Source organism: Thalia democratica, chromosome 2 (assembly GCF_965202585.1).
Source record: "Thalia democratica chromosome 2, ktThaDemo2.hap1.1, whole genome shotgun sequence".
In the NCBI taxonomy this organism is placed as follows: Eukaryota; Metazoa; Chordata; class Thaliacea; order Salpida; family Salpidae; genus Thalia; species Thalia democratica.
Window position 1 is genome coordinate 75,279,954 of NC_139166.1, and position 18,805 is coordinate 75,298,758.

Below are 18,805 nucleotides of genomic sequence, written 5' to 3' on the forward strand. Positions count from 1 at the left end.
ACATATAGGAAGCTTCAGTTGTCTCGGCATGTTGGAAGCTTCAGTTGTCTCGACATGTTGGAAGCTTCAGTTGTCTCGACATGTTAGAAGCTTCAGTTGTCTCGACATTTTGGAAGCTTCAGTTGTCTCGACATGTTGTGAGCTTCAGTTGTCTCGGCATGTTGGAAGCTTCAGTTGGCTCGGCATGATGGAAGCTTCAGTTGTCTCGACATGTTGGAAGCTTCAGTTGTCTCGACATGTTGGAAGCTTCAGTTGTCTCGACATGTTGGAAGCTTCAGTTGTCTCGACATGTTTGAAACTTCAGTTGTATCGACATGTTGGAAGCTTTAGTTGTATCGACATGTTGGAAGCTTCAGTTGTCTCGACATGTTGGAAGCTTCAGTTGTCTCGACATGTTGGAAGCTTCAGTTGTCTCGACATGTTGGAAGCTTCAGTTGTATCGACATATTGGAAGCTTCAGTTGTCTCGACATGTTGGAAGCTTCAGTTGTCTCGGCATGTTGTGAGCTTCAGTTGTCTCAACATGTTGGAAGCTTCAGTTGTCTCGACATGTTTGAAACTTCAGTTGTCTCGGCATGTTGAAAGCTTCAGTTGTCTCGACATGTTCGAAGTTTCAGTTGTCTCGACTTGGAAGCTTCAGTTGTCTCGACATGTTGGAAGCTTCAGTTGTTTCGGCATGTTGGAAACTTCAGTTGTCTCGGCATGTTGTGAGCTTCAGTTGTCTCAACATGTTGGAAGCTTCAGTTGTCTCGACATGTTTGAAACTTCAGTTGTATCGGCATGTTGAAAGCTTCAGTTGTCTCGGCATGTTGGAAGCTTCAGTTGTCTCAACACGTTGGAAGCTTCAGTTGTCTCGAGATGTTAGAAGCTTCAGTTGTCTCGACATGTTGGAAGCTTCAGTTGTCTCGACATGTTTGAAGCTTCAGTTGTCTCGACACGCTAGAAGCTTCAGTTGTCTCGACATGTTTGAAGCTTCAGTTGTCTCGACATGTTTGAAGCTTCAGTTGTCTCGACATGTTGTAAGCTTCATTTGTCTCGACATATTGGAAGCTTCAGTTGTCTCGACATGTTGAAAGCTTCAGTTGTATCGACATGTTAGAAGCTTTAGTTGTATCGGCATGTTGGAAGCTTCCGTTGTATCGACATGTTGGAAGCTTCAGTTGTATCGACATGTTGGAAGCTTCCGTTGTTTCGACATATAGGAAGCTTCAGTTGTCTCGGCATGTTGGAAGCTTCAGTTGTCTCGACATGTTGGAAGCTTCAGTTGTCTCGACATGTTAGAAGCTTCAGTTGTCTCGACATTTTGGAAGCTTCAGTTGTCTCGACATGTTGTGAGCTTCAGTTGTCTCGGCATGTTGGAAGCTTCAGTTGGCTCGGCATGTTGGAAGCTTCAGTTGTCTCGACATGTTGGAAGCTTCAGTTGTCTCGACATGTTGGAAGCTTCAGTTGTCTCGACATGTTGGAAGCTTCAGTTGTCTCGACATGTTGGAAGCTTCAGTTGTCTCGACATGTTGGAAGCTTCAGTTGTATCGACATGTTGGAAGCTTCAGTTGTATCGACATGTTGGAAGCTTCAGTTGTCTCGGCATGTTGGAAGCTTCAGTTGTCTCGGCATGTTGAAAGCTTCAGTTGTCTCGACATGTTGGAAGCTTCAGTTGTCTCGACATGTTGGAAGCTTCAGTTGTCTCGGGATGTTGAAAGCTTCAGTTGTCTCGACATGTTGGAAGCTTCAGTTGTCTCGGCATGTTTGAAGCTTCAGTTGTCTCGACATGTTGGAAGCTTCAGTTGTCTCGGGATGTTGAAAGCTTCAGTTGTATCGACATGTTGGAAGCTTCAGTTGTCTCGGCATGTTTGAAGCTTCAGTTGTCTTGGCATGTTGAAAGCTTCAGTTGTCTCGACATGTTTGAAGCTTCAGTTGTTTCGACATGTTGGAAGCTTAAGTTGTCTCGACATGTTTAAAGCTTCAGTTGTCTCGAGATGTTGGAAGCTTCAGTTGTCTCGACATGTTCGAAGCTTCAGTTGTCTCGACATGTTGGAAGCTTCAGTTGTCTCGGCATGTTGGAAGCTTCAGTTGTCTCGACATGTTGAAAGCTTCAGTTGTATCGATATGTTGGAAGCTTCAGTTGTATCGACATGTTGGAAGCTTCAGTTGTCTCGGCATGTTTGAAGCTTCAGTTGTCTCGACATGTTGGAAGCTTCAGTTGTCTCGACATGTTGGAAGCTTCAGTTGTCTCGACATGTTGAAAGCTTCAGTTGTATCGACATGTTGGAAGCTTCAGTTGTATCGACATGTTGGAAGCTTCAGTTGTCTCGGCATGTTTGAAGCTTCAGTTGTCTCGGCATGTTGGAAGCTTCAGTTGTCTCGACATGTTAGAAGCTTCAGTTGTATCGACATGTTCGAAGTTTCAGTTGTCTCGGCATGTTGAAAGCTTCAGTTGTCTCGGCATGTTGTGAGCTTCAGTTGTCTCAACATGTTGGAAGCTTCAGTTGTCTCGACATGTTTGAAACTTCAGTTGTATCGACATGTTGGAAGCTTCAGTTGTTTCGGCATGTTGAAAACTTCAGTTGTCTCGGCATGTTGTGAGCTTCAGTTGTCTCAACATGTTGGAAGCTTCAGTTGTCTCGACATGTTTGAAACTTCAGTTGTATCGACATGTTGGAAGCTTCAGTTGTATCAACATGTTGGAAGCTTCAGTTGTCTCGACATGTTGGAAGCTTCAGTTGTCTCGACATGTTGGAAGCTTCAGTTGTCTCGACATGTTGGAAGCTTCAGTTGTATCGACATATTGGAAGCTTCAGTTGTCTCGACATGTTGGAAGCTTCAGTTGTCTCGGCATGTTGTGAGCTTCAGTTGTCTCAACATGTTGGAAGCTTCAGTTGTCTCGACATGTTTGAAACTTCAGTTGTCTCGGCATGTTGAAAGCTTCAGTTGTCTCGACATGTTCGAAGTTTCAGTTGTCTCGACTTGGAAGCTTCAGTTGTCTCGACATGTTGGAAGCTTCAGTTGTTTCGGCATGTTGGAAACTTCAGTTGTCTCGGCATGTTGTGAGCTTCAGTTGTCTCAACATGTTGGAAGCTTCAGTTGTCTCGACATGTTTGAAACTTCAGTTGTATCGACATGTTGGAAGCCTCAGTTGTCTCGGCATGTTGGAAGCTTCAGTTGTCTCAACACGTTGGAAGCTTCAGTTGTCTCGAGATGTTAGAAGCTTCAGTTGTCTCGACATGTTGGAAGCTTCAGTTGTCTCGACATGTTTGAAGCTTCAGTTGTCTCGACACGCTAGAAGCTTCAGTTGTCTCGACATGTTTGAAGCTTCAGTTGTCTCGACATGTTTGAAGCTTCAGTTGTCTCGACATGTTGTAAGCTTCATTTGTCTCGACATATTGGAAGCTTCAGTTGTCTCGACATGTTGTAAGCTTCAGTTGTATCGACATGTTAGAAGCTTTAGTTGTATCGGCATGTTGGAAGCTTCCGTTGTATCGACATGTTGGAAGCTTCAGTTGTATCGACATGTTGGAAGCTTCCGTTGTTTCGACATATAGGAAGATTCAGTTGTCTCGGCATATTGGAAGCTTCAGTTGTCTCGACATGTTGGAAGCTTCAGTTGTCTCGACATGTTAGAAGCTTCAGTTGTCTCGACATTTTGGAAGCTTCAGTTGTCTCGACATGTTGTGAGCTTCAGTTGTCTCGGCATGTTGGAAGCTTCAGTTGGCTCGGCATGTTGGAAGCTTCAGTTGTCTCGACATGTTGGAAGCTTCAGTTGTCTCGACATGTTGGAAGCTTCAGTTGTCTCGACATGTTGGAAGCTTCAGTTGCCCGACATGTTGGAAGCTTCAGTTGTCTCGGGATGTTGAAAGCTTCAGTTGTCTCGACATGTTGGAAGCTTCAGTTGTCTCGGCATGTTTGAAGCTTCAGTTGTCTCGACATGTTGGAAGCTTCAGTTGTCTCGGGATGTTGAAAGCTTCAGTTGTATCGACATGTTGGAAGCTTCAGTTGTCTCGGCATGTTTGAAGCTTCAGTTGTCTCGGCATGTTGAAAGCTTCAGTTGTCTCGACATGTTGGAAGCTTCAGTTGTTTCGACATGTTGGAAGCTTAAGTTGTCTCGACATGTTTAAAGCTTCAGTTGTCTCGAGATGTTGGAAGCTTCAGTTGTCTCGACATGTTCGAAGCTTCAGTTGTCTCGACATGTTGGAAGCTTCAGTTGTCTCGGCATGTTGGAAGCTTCAGTTGTCTCGACATGTTGAAAGCTTCAGTTGTATCGACATGTTGGAAGCTTCAGTTGTATCGACATGTTGGAAGCTTCAGTTGTCTCGGCATGTTTGAAGCTTCAGTTGTCTCGACATGTTGGAAGCTTCAGTTGTCTCGACATGTTGGAAGCTTCAGTTGTCTCGACATGTTGAAAGCTTCAGTTGTATCGACATGTTGGAAGCTTCAGTTGTATCGACATGTTGGAAGCTTCAGTTGTGTCGGCATGTTTTAAGCTTCAGTTGTCTCGGCATGTTGGAAGCTTCAGTTGTCTCGACATGTTAGAAGCTTCAGTTACATCGACATGTTCGAAGTTTCAGTTGTCTCGGCATGTTGAAAGCTTCAGTTGTCTCGGCATGTTGTGAGCTTCAGTTGTCTCAACATATGGAAGCTTCAGTTGTCTCAACATGTTGGAAGCTTCAGTTGTCTCGACATGTTGGAAGCTTCAGTTGTTTCGGCATGTTGGAAACTTCAGTTGTCTCGGCATGTTGTGAGCTTCAGTTGTCTCAACATGTTGGAAGCTTCAGTTGTCTCGACATGTTTGAAACTTCAGTTGTATCGACATGTTGGAAGCTTCAGTTGTATCGACATGTTGGAAGCTTCAGTTGTCTCGACATGTTGGAAGCTTCAGTTGTCTCGACATGTTGGAAGCTTCAGTTGTCTCGACATGTTGGAAGCTTCAGTTGTATCGACATATTGGAAGCTTCAGTTGTCTCGACATGTTGGAAGCTTCAGTTGTCTCGGCATGTTGTGAGCTTCAGTTGTCTCAACATGTTGGAAGCTTCAGTTGTCTCGACATGTTTGAAGCTTCAGTTGTCTCGACATTTTGGAAGCTTCAGTTGTCTCGACATGTTGAAAGCTTCAGTTGTATCGACATGTTGGAACCTTCAGTTGTATCGACATGTTGGAAGCTTCAGTTGTCTCGGCATGTTTGAAGCTTCAGTTGTCTCGACATGTTGGAAGCTTCAGTTGTCTCGACATGTTGGAAGCTTCAGTTGTCTCGACATGTTGAAAGCTTCAGTTATATCGACATGTTGGAAGCTTCAGTTGTATCGACATGTTGGAAGCTTCAGTTGTCTCGGCATGTTGGAAGCTTAAGTTGTCTCGGCATGTTGGAAGCTTCAGTTGTCTCGACATGTTAGAAGCTTCAGTTGTATCGACATGTTCGAAGTTTCAGTTGTCTCGGCATGTTGAAAGCTTCAGTTGTCTCGACATGTTCGAAGTTTCAGTTGTCTCGACTTGGAAGCTTCAGTTGTCTCGACATGTTGGAAGCTTCAGTTGTTTCGGCATGTTGGAAACTTCAGTTGTCTCGGCATGTTGTGAGCTTCAGTTGTCTCAACATGTTGGAAGCTTCAGTTGTCTCGACATGTTTGAAACTTCAGTTGTATCGACATGTTGGAAGCTTCAGTTGTCTCGGCATGTTGGAAGCTTCAGTTGTCTCAATACGTTGGAAGCTTCAGTTGTCTCGAGATGTTAGAAGCTTCAGTTGTCTCGACATGTTGGAAGCTTCAGTTGTCTCGACATGTTTGAAGCTTCAGTTATCTCGACACGCTAGAAGCTTCAGTTGTCTCGACATGTTTGAAGCTTCAGTTGTCTCGACATGTTTGAAGCTTCAGTTGTCTCGACATGTTGTAAGCTTCATTTGTCTCGACATATTGGAAGCTTCAGTTGTCTCGACATGTTGTAAGCTTCAGTTGTATCGACATGTTAGAAGCTTTAGTTGTATCGGCATGTTGGAAGCTTCCGTTGTATCGACATGTTGGAAGCTTCAGTTGTATCGACATGTTGGAAGCTTCCGTTGTTTCGACATATAGGAAGCTTCAGTTGTCTCGGCATGTTGGAAGCTTCAGTTGTCTCGACATGTTTGAAGCTTCAGTTGTCTCGACATGTTAGAAGCTTCAGTTGTCTCGACATTTTGGAAGCTTCAGTTGTCTCGACATGTTGTGAGCTTCAGTTGTCTCGGCATGTTGGAAGCTTCAGTTGGCTCGGCATGTTGGAAGCATCAGTTGTCTCGACATGTTGGAAGCTTCAGTTGTCTCGACATGTTGGAAGCTTCAGTTGTCTCGACATGTTGGAAGCTTCAGTTGCCCGACATGTTGGAAGCTTCAGTTGTCTCGACATGTTGGAAGCTTCAGTTGTCTCGGCATGTAGGAAGCTTCAGTTGTCTCGACATGTTGGAACCTTCAGTTGACTCGACATGTTTGAAGCTTGAGTTGTCTCGACATGTTGGAAGCTTCAGTTGTCTCGGCATGTTGGAAGCTTCAGTTGTCTCGACATGTTGGAAGCTTCAGTTGTCTCGACATGTTGAAAGCTTCAGTTGTATCGACATGTTGGAAGCTTCAGTTGTATCGACATGTTGGAAGCTTCAGTTGTCTCGGCATGTTTGAAGCTTCAGTTGTCTCGACATGTTGGAAGCTTCAGTTGTCTCGACATGTTGGAAGCTTCAGTTGTCTCGACATGTTGAAAGCTTCAGTTGTATCGGCATGTTTGAAGCTTCAGTTGTCTCGGCATGTTGAAAGCTTCAGTTGTCTCGACATGTTGGAAGCTTCAGTTGTCTCGACATGTTGGAAGCTTCAGTTGTCTCGGGATGTTGAAAGCTTCAGTTGTCTCGACATGTTGGAAGCTTCAGTTGTCTCGACATGTTTAAAGCTTCAGTTGTCTCGACATGTTGGAAGCTTCAGTTGTCTCGGCATGTTCGAAGTTTCAGTTGTCTCGACTTGGAACCTTCAGTTGTCTCGGCATGTTTGAAGCTTCAGTTGTCTCGGCATGTTGGAAGCTTCAGTTGTCTCGACATGTTGGAAGCTTCAGTTGTCTCGGCATGTTGGAAGCTTCAGTTGTCTCGACATGTTGGAAGCTTCAGTTGTCTCGGCATGTTGGAAGCTTCAGTTGTCTCGACATGTTTGAAGCTTCAGTTGTCTCGACATGTTGGAAGCTTCAGTTGTCTCGACATGTTGGAAGCTTCAGTTGTATCGACATGTTGAAAGCTTCAGTTGTATCGACATGTTGGAAGCTTCAGTTGTCTCGGCATGTTGGAAGCTTCAGTTGTCTCGACATGTTGGAAGTTTCAGTTGTCTCGACATGTTGGAAGCTTCAATTGTCTCGACATGTTGGAAGCTTCAGTTGTCTCGACATGTTGGAAGCTTCAGTTGTCTCGACATGTTGTGAGCTTTAGTTGTCTCGGCATGTTGGAAGCTTCAGTTGTCTCGACATGTTGGAAGCTTCAGTTGTCTCGACATGTTGGAAGCTTCAGTTGTATCGACATGTTGGAAGCTTCAGTTGTATCGACATGTTGGAAGCTTCAGTTGTCTCGGCATGTTTGAAGCTTCAGTTGTCTCGGCATGTTGAAAGCTTCAGTTGTCTCGACATGTTGGAAGCTTCAGTTGTCTCGACATGTTGGAAGCTTCAGTTGTCTCGGGATGTTGAAAGCTTCAGTTGTCTCGACATGTTGGAAGCTTCAGTTGGCTCGGCATGTTGGAAGCTTCAGTTGTCTCGACATGTTGGAAGCTTCAGTTGTCTCGACATGTTGGAAGCTTCAGTTGTCTCGACATGTTGGAAGCTTCAGTTGTCTCGACATGTTAGAAGCTTCAGTTGTCTCGACATGTTGGAAGCTTCAGTTGTATCGACATGTTGGAAGCTTCAGTTGTATCGACATGTTGGAAGCTTCAGTTGTCTCGGCATGTTGGAAGCTTCAGTTGTCTCGGCATGTTGAAAGCTTCAGTTGTCTCGACATGTTGGAAGCTTCAGTTGTCTCGACATGTTGGAAGCTTTAGTTGTCTCGGGATGTTGAAAGCTTCAGTTGTCTCGACATGTTGGAAGCTTCAGTTGTCTCGGCATGTTTGAAGCTTCAGTTGTCTCGACATGTTGGAAGCTTCAGTTGTCTCGGGATTTTGAAAGCTTCAGTTGTATCGACATGTTGGAAGCTTCAGTTGTCTCGGCATGTTTGAAGCTTCAGTTGTCTCGGCATGTTGAAAGCTTCAGTTGTCTCGACATGTTGGAAGCTTCAGTTGTTTCGACATGTTGGAAGCTTAAGTTGTCTCGACATGTTTAAAGCTTCAGTTGTCTCGAGATGTTGGAAGCTTCAGTTGTCTCGACATGTTCGAAGCTTCTGTTGTCTCGACATGTTGGAAGCTTCAGTTGTCTCGGCATGTTGGAAGCTTCAGTTGTCTCGACATGTTGAAAGCTTCAGTTGTATCGACATGTTGGAAGCTTCAGTTGTATCGACATGTTGGAAGCTTCAGTTGTCTCGGCATGTTGGAAGCTTCAGTTGTCTCGACATGTTGAAAGCTTCAGTTGTATCGACATGTTGGAAGCTTCAGTTGTATCGACATGTTGGAAGCTTCAGTTGTCTCGGCATGTTTGAAGCTTCAGTTGTCTCGGCATGTTGGAAGCTTCAGTTGTCTCGACATGTTAGAAGCTTCAGTTGTATCGACATGTTCGAAGTTTCAGTTGTCTCGGCATGTTGGAAGCTTCAGTTGTCTCGACATGTTGAAAGCTTCAGTTGTATCGACATGTTGGAACCTTCAGTTGTATCGACATGTTGGAAGCTTCAGTTGTCTCGGCATGTTTGAAGCTTCAGTTGTCTCGACATGTTGGAAGCTTCAGTTGTCTCGACATGTTGGAAGCTTCAGTTGTCTCGACATGTTGAAAGCTTCAGTTGTATCGACATGTTGGAAGCTTCAGTTGTATCGACATGTTCGAAGTTTCAGTTGTCTCGGCATGTTTGAAGCTTCAGTTGTCTCGGCATGTTGGAAGCTTCAGTTGTCTCGACATGTTGGAAGCTTCAGTTGTATCGACATGTTCGAAGTTTCAGTTGTCTCGGCATGTTGAAAGCTTCAGTTGTATCGACATGTTGGAAGCTTCAGTTGTTTCGACATGTTGGAAGCTTAAGTTGTCTCGACATGTTTAAAGCTTCAGTTGTCTCGAGATGTTGGAAGCTTCAGTTGTATCGACATGTTGGAAGCTTCAGTTGTATCGACATGTTGGAAGCTTCAGTTGTCTCGGCATGTTTGAAGCTTCAGTTGTCTCGACATGTTGGAAGCTTCAGTTGTCTCGACATGTTGGAAGCTTCAGTTGTCTCGACATGTTGAAAGCTTCAGTTGTATCGACATGTTGGAAGCTTCAGTTGTATCGACATGTTGGAAGCTTCAGTTGTCTCGGCATGTTTGAAGCTTCAGTTGTCTCGGCATGTTGGAAGCTTCAGCTGTCTCGACATGTTAGAAGCTTCAGTTGTATCGACATGTTCGAAGTTTCAGTTGTCTCGGCATGTTGGAAGCTTCAGTTGTCTCGACATGTTGAAAGCTTCAGTTGTATCGACATGTTGGAACCTTCAGTTGTATCGACATGTTGGAAGCTTCAGTTGTCTCGGCATGTTTGAAGCTTCAGTTGTCTCGACATGTTGGAAGCTTCAGTTGTCTCGACATGTTGGAAGCTTCAGTTGTCTCGACATGTTGAAAGCTTCAGTTGTATCGACATGTTGGAAGCTTCAGTTGTATCGACATGTTGGAAGCTTCAGTTGTCTCGGCATGTTTGAAGCTTCAGTTGTCTCGGCATGTTGGAAGCTTCAGTTGTCTCGACATGTTAGAAGCTTCAGTTGTATCGACATGTTCGAAGTTTCAGTTGTCTCGGCATGTTGAAAGCTTCAGTTGTATCGACATGTTGGAAGCTTCAGTTGTATCGACATGTTGGAAGCTTCAGTTGTCTCGGCATGTTTGAAGCTTCAGTTGTCTCGGCATGTTGGAAGCTTCAGTTGTCTCGACATGTTAGAAGCTTCAGTTGTATCGACATGTTCGAAGTTTCAGTTGTCTCGGCATGTTGAAAGCTTCAGTTGTCTCGGCATGTTGTGAGCTTCAGTTGTCTCAACATGTTGGAAGCTTCAGTTGTCTCGACATGTTTGAAACTTCAGTTGTATCGACATGTTGGAAGCTTCAGTTGTTTCGGCATGTTCGAAACTTCAGTTGTCTCGGCATGTTGTGAGCTTCAGTTGTCTCAACATGTTGGAAGCTTCAGTTGTCTCGACATGTTTGAAACTTCAGTTGTATCGACATGTTGGAAGCTTCAGTTGTATCGACATGTTGGAAGCTTCAGTTGTCTCGACATGTTGGAAGCTTCAGTTGTCTCGACATGTTGGAAGCTTCAGTTGTCTCGACATGTTGGAAGCTTCAGTTGTATCGACATATTGGAAGCTTCAGTTGTCTCGACATGTTGGAAGCTTCAGTTGTCTCGGCATGTTGTGAGCTTCAGTTGTCTCAACATGTTGGAAGCTTTAGTTGTCTCGACATGTTTGAAACTTCAGTTGTCTCGGCATGTTGAAAGCTTCAGTTGTCTCGACATGTTCGAAGTTTCAGTTGTCTCGACTTGGAAGCTTCAGTTGTCTCGACATGTTGGAAGCTTCAGTTGTTTCGGCATGTTGGAAACTTCAGTTGTCTCGGCATGTTGTGAGCTTCAGTTGTCTCAACATGTTGGAAGCTTCAGTTGTCTCGACATGTTTGAAACTTCAGTTGTATCGGCATGTTGAAAGCTTCAGTTGTCTCGGCATGTTGGAAGCTTCAGTTGTCTCAACACGTTGGAAGCTTCAGTTGTCTCGAGATGTTAGAAGCTTCAGTTGTCTCGACATGTTGGAAGCTTCAGTTGTCTCGACATGTTTGAAGCTTCAGTTGTCTCGACACGCTAGAAGCTTCAGTTGTCTCGACATGTTTGAAGCTTCAGTTGTCTCGACATGTTTGAAGCTTCAGTTGTCTCGACATGTTGTAAGCTTCATTTGTCTCGACATATTGGAAGCTTCAGTTGTCTCGACATGTTGTAAGCTTCAGTTGTATCGACATGTTAGAAGCTTTAGTTGTATCGGCATGTTGGAAGCTTCCGTTGTATCGACATGTTGGAAGCTTCAGTTGTATCGACATGTTGGAAGCTTCCGTTGTTTCGACATATAGGAAGCTTCAGTTGTCTCGGCATGTTGGAAGCTTCAGTTGTCTCGACATGTTGGAAGCTTCAGTTGTCTCGACATGTTAGAAGCTTCAGTTGTCTCGACATTTTGGAAGCTTCAGTTGTCTCGACATGTTGTGAGCTTCAGTTGTCTCGGCATGTTGGAAGCTTCAGTTGGCTCGGCATGTTGGAAGCTTCAGTTGTCTCGACATGTTGGAAGCTTCAGTTGTCTCGACATGTTGGAAGCTTCAGTTGTCTCGACATGTTGGAAGCTTCAGTTGTCTCGACATGTTGGAAGCTTCAGTTGTCTCGACATGTTGGAAGCTTCAGTTGTATCGACATGTTGGAAGCTTCAGTTGTATCGACATGTTGGAAGCTTCAGTTGTCTCGGCATGTTGGAAGCTTCAGTTGTCTCGGCATGTTGAAAACTTCAGTTGTCTCGACATGTTGGAAGCTTCAGTTGTCTCGACATGTTGGAAGCTTCAGTTGTCTCGGGATGTTGAAAGCTTCAGTTGTCTCGACATGTTGGAAGCTTCAGTTGTCTCGGCATGTTTGAAGCTTCAGTTGTCTCGACATTTTGGAAGCTTCAGTTGTCTCGGGATGTTGAAAGCTTCAGTTGTATCGACATGTTGGAAGCTTCAGTTGTCTCGGCATGTTTGAAGCTTCAGTTGTCTCGGCATGTTGAAAGCTTCAGTTGTCTCGACATGTTGGAAGCTTCAGTTGTTTCGACATGTTGGAAGCTTAAGTTGTCTCGACATGTTTAAAGCTTCAGTTGTCTCGAGATGTTGGAAGCTTCAGTTGTCTCGACATGTTCGAAGCTTCAGTTGTCTCGACATGTTGGAAGCTTCAGTTGTCTCGGCATGTTGGAAGATTCAGTTGTCTCGACATGTTGAAAGCTTCAGTTGTATCGACATGTTGGAAGCTTCAGTTGTCTCGACATGTTGGAAGCTTCAGTTGTCTCGGCATGTTGGAAGCTTCAGTTGTATCGACATGTTGGAAGCTTCAGTTGTCTCGACATGTTGGAAGCTTCAGTTGTCTCGGCATGTTTGAAGCTTCAGTTGTCTCGGCATGTTGGAAGCTTCAGTTGTCTCGACATGTTAGAAGCTTCAGTTGTATCGACATGTTCGAAGTTTCAGTTGTCTCGGCATGTTGAAAGCTTCAGTTGTCTCGGCATGTTGTGAGCTTCAGTTGTCTCAACATGTTGGAAGCTTCAGTTGTCTCGACATGTTTGAAACTTCAGTTGTATCGACATGTTGGAAGCTTCAGTTGTTTCGACATGTTGGAAACTTCAGTTGTCTCGGCATGTTTGAAGCTTCAGTTGTCTCAACATGTTGGAAGCTTCAGTTGTCTCGACATGTTTGAAACTTCAGTTGTATCGACATGTTGGAAGCTTCAGTTGTATCGACATGTTGGAAGCTTCAGTTGTCTCGACATGTTGGAAGCTTCAGTTGTCTCGACATGTTGTAAGCTTCATTTGTCTCGACATATTGGAAGCTTCAGTTGTCTCGACATGTTGTAAGCTTCAGTTGTATCGACATGTTAGAAGCTTTAGTTGTATCGGCATGTTGGAAGCTTCCGTTGTATCGACATGTTGGAAGCTTCAGTTGTATCGACATGTTGGAAGCTTCCGTTGTTTCGACATATAGGAAGCTTCAGTTGTCTCGGCATGTTGGAAGCTTCAGTTGTCTCGACATGTTGGAAGCTTCAGTTGTCTCGACATGTTAGAAGCTTCAGTTGTCTCGACATTTTGGAAGCTTCAGTTGTCTCGACATGTTGTGAGCTTCAGTTGTCTCGGCATGTTGGAAGCTTCAGTTGGCTCGGCATGTTGGAAGCTTCAGTTGTCTCGACATGTTGGAAGCTTCAGTTGTCTCGACATGTTGGAAGCTTCAGTTGTCTCGACATGTTGGAAGCTTCAGTTGTCTCGACATGTTGGAAGCTTCAGTTGTCTCGACATTTTGAAAGCTTCAGTTGTATCGACATGTTGGAAGCTTCAGTTGTATCGACATGTTGGAAGCTTCAGTTGTCTCGGCATGTTGGAAGCTTCAGTTGTCTCGGCATGTTGAAAGCTTCAGTTGTCTCGACATGTTGGAAGCTTCAGTTGTCTCGACATGTTGGAAGCTTCAGTTGTCTCGGGATGTTGAAAGCTTCAGTTGTCTCGACATGTTGGAAGCTTCAGTTGTCTCGGCATGTTTGAAGCTTCAGTTGTCTCGACATGTTGGAAGCTTCAGTTGTCTCGGGATGTTGAAAGCTTCAGTTGTATCGACATGTTGGAAGCTTCAGTTGTCTCGGCATGTTTGAAGCTTCAGTTGTCTCGGCATGTTGAAAGCTTCAGTTGTCTCGACATGTTGGAAGCTTCAGTTGTTTCGACATGTTGGAAGCTTAAGTTGTCTCGACATGTTTAAAGCTTCAGTTGTCTCGAGATGTTGGAAGCTTCAGTTGTCTCGACATGTTCGAAGCTTCAGTTGTCTCGACATGTTGGAAGCTTCAGTTGTCTCGGCATGTTGGAAGCTTCAGTTGTCTCGACATGTTGAAAGCTTCAGTTGTATCGACATGTTGGAAGCTTCAGTTGTATCGACATGTTGGAAGCTTCAGTTGTCTCGGCATGTTGGAAGCTTCAGTTGTATCGACATGTTGGAAGCTTCAGTTGTCTCGACATGTTGGAAGCTTCAGTTGTCTCGGCATGTTTGAAGCTTCAGTTGTCTCGGCATGTTGGAAGCTTCAGTTGTCTCGACATGTTAGAAGCTTCAGTTGTATCGACATGTTCGAAGTTTCAGTTGTCTCGGCATGTTGAAAGCTTCAGTTGTCTCGGCATGTTGTGAGCTTCAGTTGTCTCAACATGTTGGAAGCTTCAGTTGTCTCGACATGTTTGAAACTTCAGTTGTATCGACATGTTCGAAGCTTCAGTTGTCTCGGCATGTTGGAAGCTTCAGTTGTATCGGCATGTTGGAAGCTTCAGTTGTCTCGACATGTTGGAAGGTTCAGTTGTATCGGCATGTTAGAAGCTTCAGTTGTCTCGACATGTTGGAAGGTTCAATTGTCTCAGCATGTTGGAAGCTTCAGTTGTCTCGACATGTTGGAAGGTTCAGTTGTCTCAGCATGTTGGAAGCTTCAGTTGTCTCGGCATGATTAAAACTTCAGTTGTCTCGACATGTTGGAAGCTTCAGTTGTCTCGGCATGTTGAAAGCTTCAGTTGTCTCGACATGTCGGAAGCTTCAGTTGTCTCGGCATGTTGGAAGCTTCAGTTGTCTCGGCATGTTGGAAGCTTCAGTTGTCTCGACATATTGGAAGCTTCAGTTGTATCGACATGTTGGAAGCTTCAGTTGTCTCGGCATGTTGGAAGCTTCAGTTGTCTCGACATATTGGAAGCTTCAGTTGTCTCGATATATTGGAAGCTTCAGTTGTTTCGAAATGTTTGAAGCTTCAGTTGTCTCGACATGTTGGAAGCTTCAGTTGTTTCAATATGTTGGAAGCTTCAGTTGTCTTGACATGTTAGAAGCTTCAGTTGTCTCGACATGTTTGAAGCTTCAGTTGTCTCACCCTGTTGGAAGCTTCAGTTGTCTCGGCATGTTTGAAGCTTCAGTTGTCTCGATATATTGGAAGCTTCAGTTGTTTCGAAATGTTTGAAGCTTCAATTGTCTCGACATGTTAGAAGCTTCAGTTGTCTCGACATGTTGGAAGCTTCAGTTGTCTCGACATGTTGGAAGCTTCAGTTGTCTCGACATTTTGGAAGCTTCAGTTGTCTCGACATGTTGGAAGCTACAGTTGTCTCGGCATGTTGGAAGCTTCAGTTGTCTCGGCATGTTGGAAGCTTCAGTTGTCTCGACATGTTTGAAGCTTCAGTTGTCTCACCCTGTTGGAAGCTTCAGTTGTCTCGGCATGTTTGAAGCTTCAGTTGTCTCGATATATTGGAAGCTTCAGTTGTTTCGAAATGTTTGAAGCTTCAGTTGTCTCGACATGTTGGAAGCTTCAGTTGTTTCAATATGTTGGAAGCTTCAGTTGTCTTGACATGTTAGAATCTTCAGTTGTCTCGACATGTTGGAAGCTTCAGTTGTCTCGATTTGTTGGAAGCTTCAGTTGTCTCAACGTGTTCGAAGCTTCAGTTGTCTCGGCATGTTGGAAGCTTCAGTTGTCTCGACATGTTGGAAGCTTCAGTTGTCTCTACATGTTGGAAGCTTCAGTTGTCTTGGCATGTTGTAAGCTTCAGTTGTCTCGACATGTTGTGAGCTTCAGTTGTCTCGGCATGTTGGAAGCTTCAGTTGTATCGACATGTTTGAAGCTTCAGTTGTCTCGGCATGTTGGAAGCTTCAGTTGTCTTGACATGTTGGAAGCTTCAGATGTCTCGACATGTTGGAAGCTTCAGTTGTCTCGACATGTTGGAAGCTTCAGTTGTCTCGACATGTTGTGAGCTTCAGTTGTCTCGACATGTTGGAAGCTTCAGGTGTCTCGACATGTTGTAAGCTTCAGTTGTCTCGACATGTTGGAAGCTTCAGTTGTCACGACATGTTAGAAGCTTCAGTTGTTTCAATATGTTGGAAGCTTCAGTTGTCTTGACATGTTAGAAGCTTCAGTTGTCTCGACATGTTGGAAGCTTCAGTTGTCTCGATTTGTTGGAAGCTTCAGTTGTCTCAACGTGTTCGAAGCTTCAGTTGTCTCGGCATGTTGGAAGCTTCAGTTATCTCGACATGTTGGAAGCTTCAGTTGTCTTCGACATGTTGGAAGCTTTAGTTGTTTCGGCATGTTGGAAGCTTCAGTTGTCTCGATTTGTTGGAAGCTTCAGTTGTCTCAACGTGTTGGAAGCTTCAGTTGTCTCGGCATGTTGGAAGCTTCAGTTGTCTCGACATGTTGAAAGCTTCAGTTGTCTCTACATGTTGGAAGCTTCAGTTGTCTTGGCATGTTGTAATCTTCAGTTCTCTCGACATGTTGTGAGCTTCAGTTGTCTCGGCATGTTGGAAGCTTCAGTTGTATCGACATGTTTGAAGCTTCAGTTGTCTCGGCATGTTGGAAGCTTCAGTTGTCTTGACATGTTGGAAGCTTCAGATGTCTCGACATGTTGGAAGCTTCAGTTGTCTTGACATGTTGGAAGCTTCAGTTGTCTCGACATGTTGTGAGCTTCAGTTGTCTCGACATGTTGGAAGCTTCAGGTGTCTCGACATGTTGTAAGCTTCAGTTGTCTCGACATGTTGGAAGCTTCAGTTGTCTCGGCATGTTGGAAGCTTCAGTTGTCTCGACATGTTGGAAGCTTCAATTGTCTCGACATGTTAGAAGCTTTAGTTGTCTCGACATGTTGGAAGCTTCAGTTGTCTCGACATGTTGGAAGCTTCAGTTGTCTCGACATTTTGGAAGCTTCAGTTGTCTCGACATGTTGGAAGCTACAGTTGTCTCGGCATGTTGGAAGCTTCAGTTGTCTCGACATGTTGGAAGCTTCAGTTGTCTCGACATGTTGGAAGCTTCAGTTGTCTCGACATGTTGAAAGCTTCAAACATCTCGACATGTTGGAAGCTTCAGTTGTATCGACATGTTGGAATCTCGAGTTGTCTCGACATGTTGGAAGCTTCAGTTGGCTCGGCGGGTCGGAAGCTTCAGTTGTCTCAACATATTGGAAGCTTCACTTGTCTCGACATGTTGGAAGCTTCAGTTGTATCGACATGTTGGAATCTCGAGTTGTCTCGACATGTTGGAAGCTTCAGTTTTCTCGGCATGTTGGAAGCTTCAGTTGTCTCGACATGTTGGAAGCTTCAGTTGTCTCGACATGTTGGAAGCTTCAGTTGTCTCGGCATGTTGGAAGCTTCAGTTGTCTCGACATGTTTGAAGCTTCAGTTGTCTTGAGATGTTGAAGCTTCAGCTGTCTCAACATGTTGAAAGCTTCAGTTGTCTCGGCATGTTGAAGCTTCAGCTGTCTCAACATGTTGAAAGCTTCAGTTGTCTCGGCATGTTAGAAGCTTCAGTTGTCTCGGCATGTTGGAAGCTTCAGTTGTCTCGGCATGTTGGAAGCTTCAGTTGTCTCGGCATGTTGGAAGCTTCAGTTGTCTAGACATGTTTGAAGCTTCAGTTGTCTCGACATGTTGGAAGCTTCAATTGTCTCGGCATGTTTGAAGCTTAGGCTGTCTCGACATGTTGGAAGCTTCAGTTGTCTCGACATGTTGAAAGCTTCAGTTGTCTCGGCATGTTGGAAGCTTCAGTTGTCTCGGCATGTTGGAAGCTTCAGTTGTCTCGGCATGTTGGAAGCTTCAGTTGTCTCGGCATGTTGGAAGCTTCAGTTGTCTAGACATGTTTGAAGCTTCAGTTGTCTCGACATGTTGGAAGCTTCAGTTGTCTCGACATGTTGAAAGCTTCAGTTGTCTCGGCATGTTGGAAGCTTCAGTTGTCTCGGCATGTTGGAAGCTTCAGTTGTCTCGGCATGTTGGAAGCTTCAGTTGTCTCGGCATATTGGAAGCTTCAGTTGTCTAGACATGTTTGAAGTTTCAGTTGTCTCGATATGTTGGAAGCTTCAGTTGTCTCGATATGTTGGAAGCTTCAGTTTTCTCGGCATGTTGGAAGCTTCAGTTGTCTCGATATGTCGGAAGCTTCAGTTGTCTCGATATGTTGGAAGCTTCAGTTGTCTCGGCATGTTGAAAGCTTCAGTTGTCTCGGCATGTTGGAAGCTTCAGTTGTCTCGGCATGTTGGAAGCTTCAGTTGTCTAGACATGTTGAAAGCTTCAGTTGTCTCGGCATGTTGGAAGCTTCAGTTGTCTCGGCATGTTGAAAGCTTCAGTTGTCTCGGCATGTTGGAAGCTTCAGTTGTCTCGGCATGTTGGAAGCTTCAGTTGTCTAGACATGTTTGAAGCTTCAGTTGTCTCGATATGTTGGAAGCTTCAGTTGTCTCGACATGTTGGAAGCTTCAGTTGTCTCGATATGTCGGAAGCTTCAGTTGTCTCGGCATGGTGGAAGCTTCAGTTGTCTCGGCATGTTGGAAGCTTCAGTTGTCTCGACATGTTTGAAGCTTCAGTTGTCTCGGCATGTTGGAAGCTTCAGTTGTCTCGCCATGTTGGAAGCTTCAGTTGTCTCGACATTTTGGAAGCTTCAGCTGTCTCGACATGTTGGAAGCTTCAGTTGTCTCGACATTTTGGAAGCTTCAGTTGTCTCGACATTTAGGAAGCTTCAGTTGTCTCGACATATTGGAAGCATCAGTTGTCTCGACATGTTAGAAGCTTCAGTTGTCTCGGCATGTTGAAAGCTTCAGTTGTCTCGACATGTTGGAAGCTTCAGTTGTCTCGGCATGTTGGAAGCTTCAGTTGTTTCGACATGTTGGAAGCGTCAGTTGTCTCGGCATGTTGGAAGCTTAAGTTGACTCGACATGTTGGAAGCTTCAGTTGACTCGACATGTTTGAAGCTTCAGTTGACTCGACATGTTGGAAGCTTCGGTTGTCTCGGCATGTTGGAAGCTTCAGTTGTCTTGACATGTTGGAAGCTTCAGTTGTCTCGACACGTTTGAACCTTCAGTAGTCTCGGCATGTTGGAAGCTTCAGTTGTCTCGGCATGTTGGAAGCTTCAGTTGTCTCGACATGTTGGAAGCTTCAGTTGTCTCGACATGTTCGAAGCTTCAGTTGTCTTGCCATGTTGGAAGCTTCAGTTGTCTCGACATTTTGGAAGCTTCAGTTGTCTCG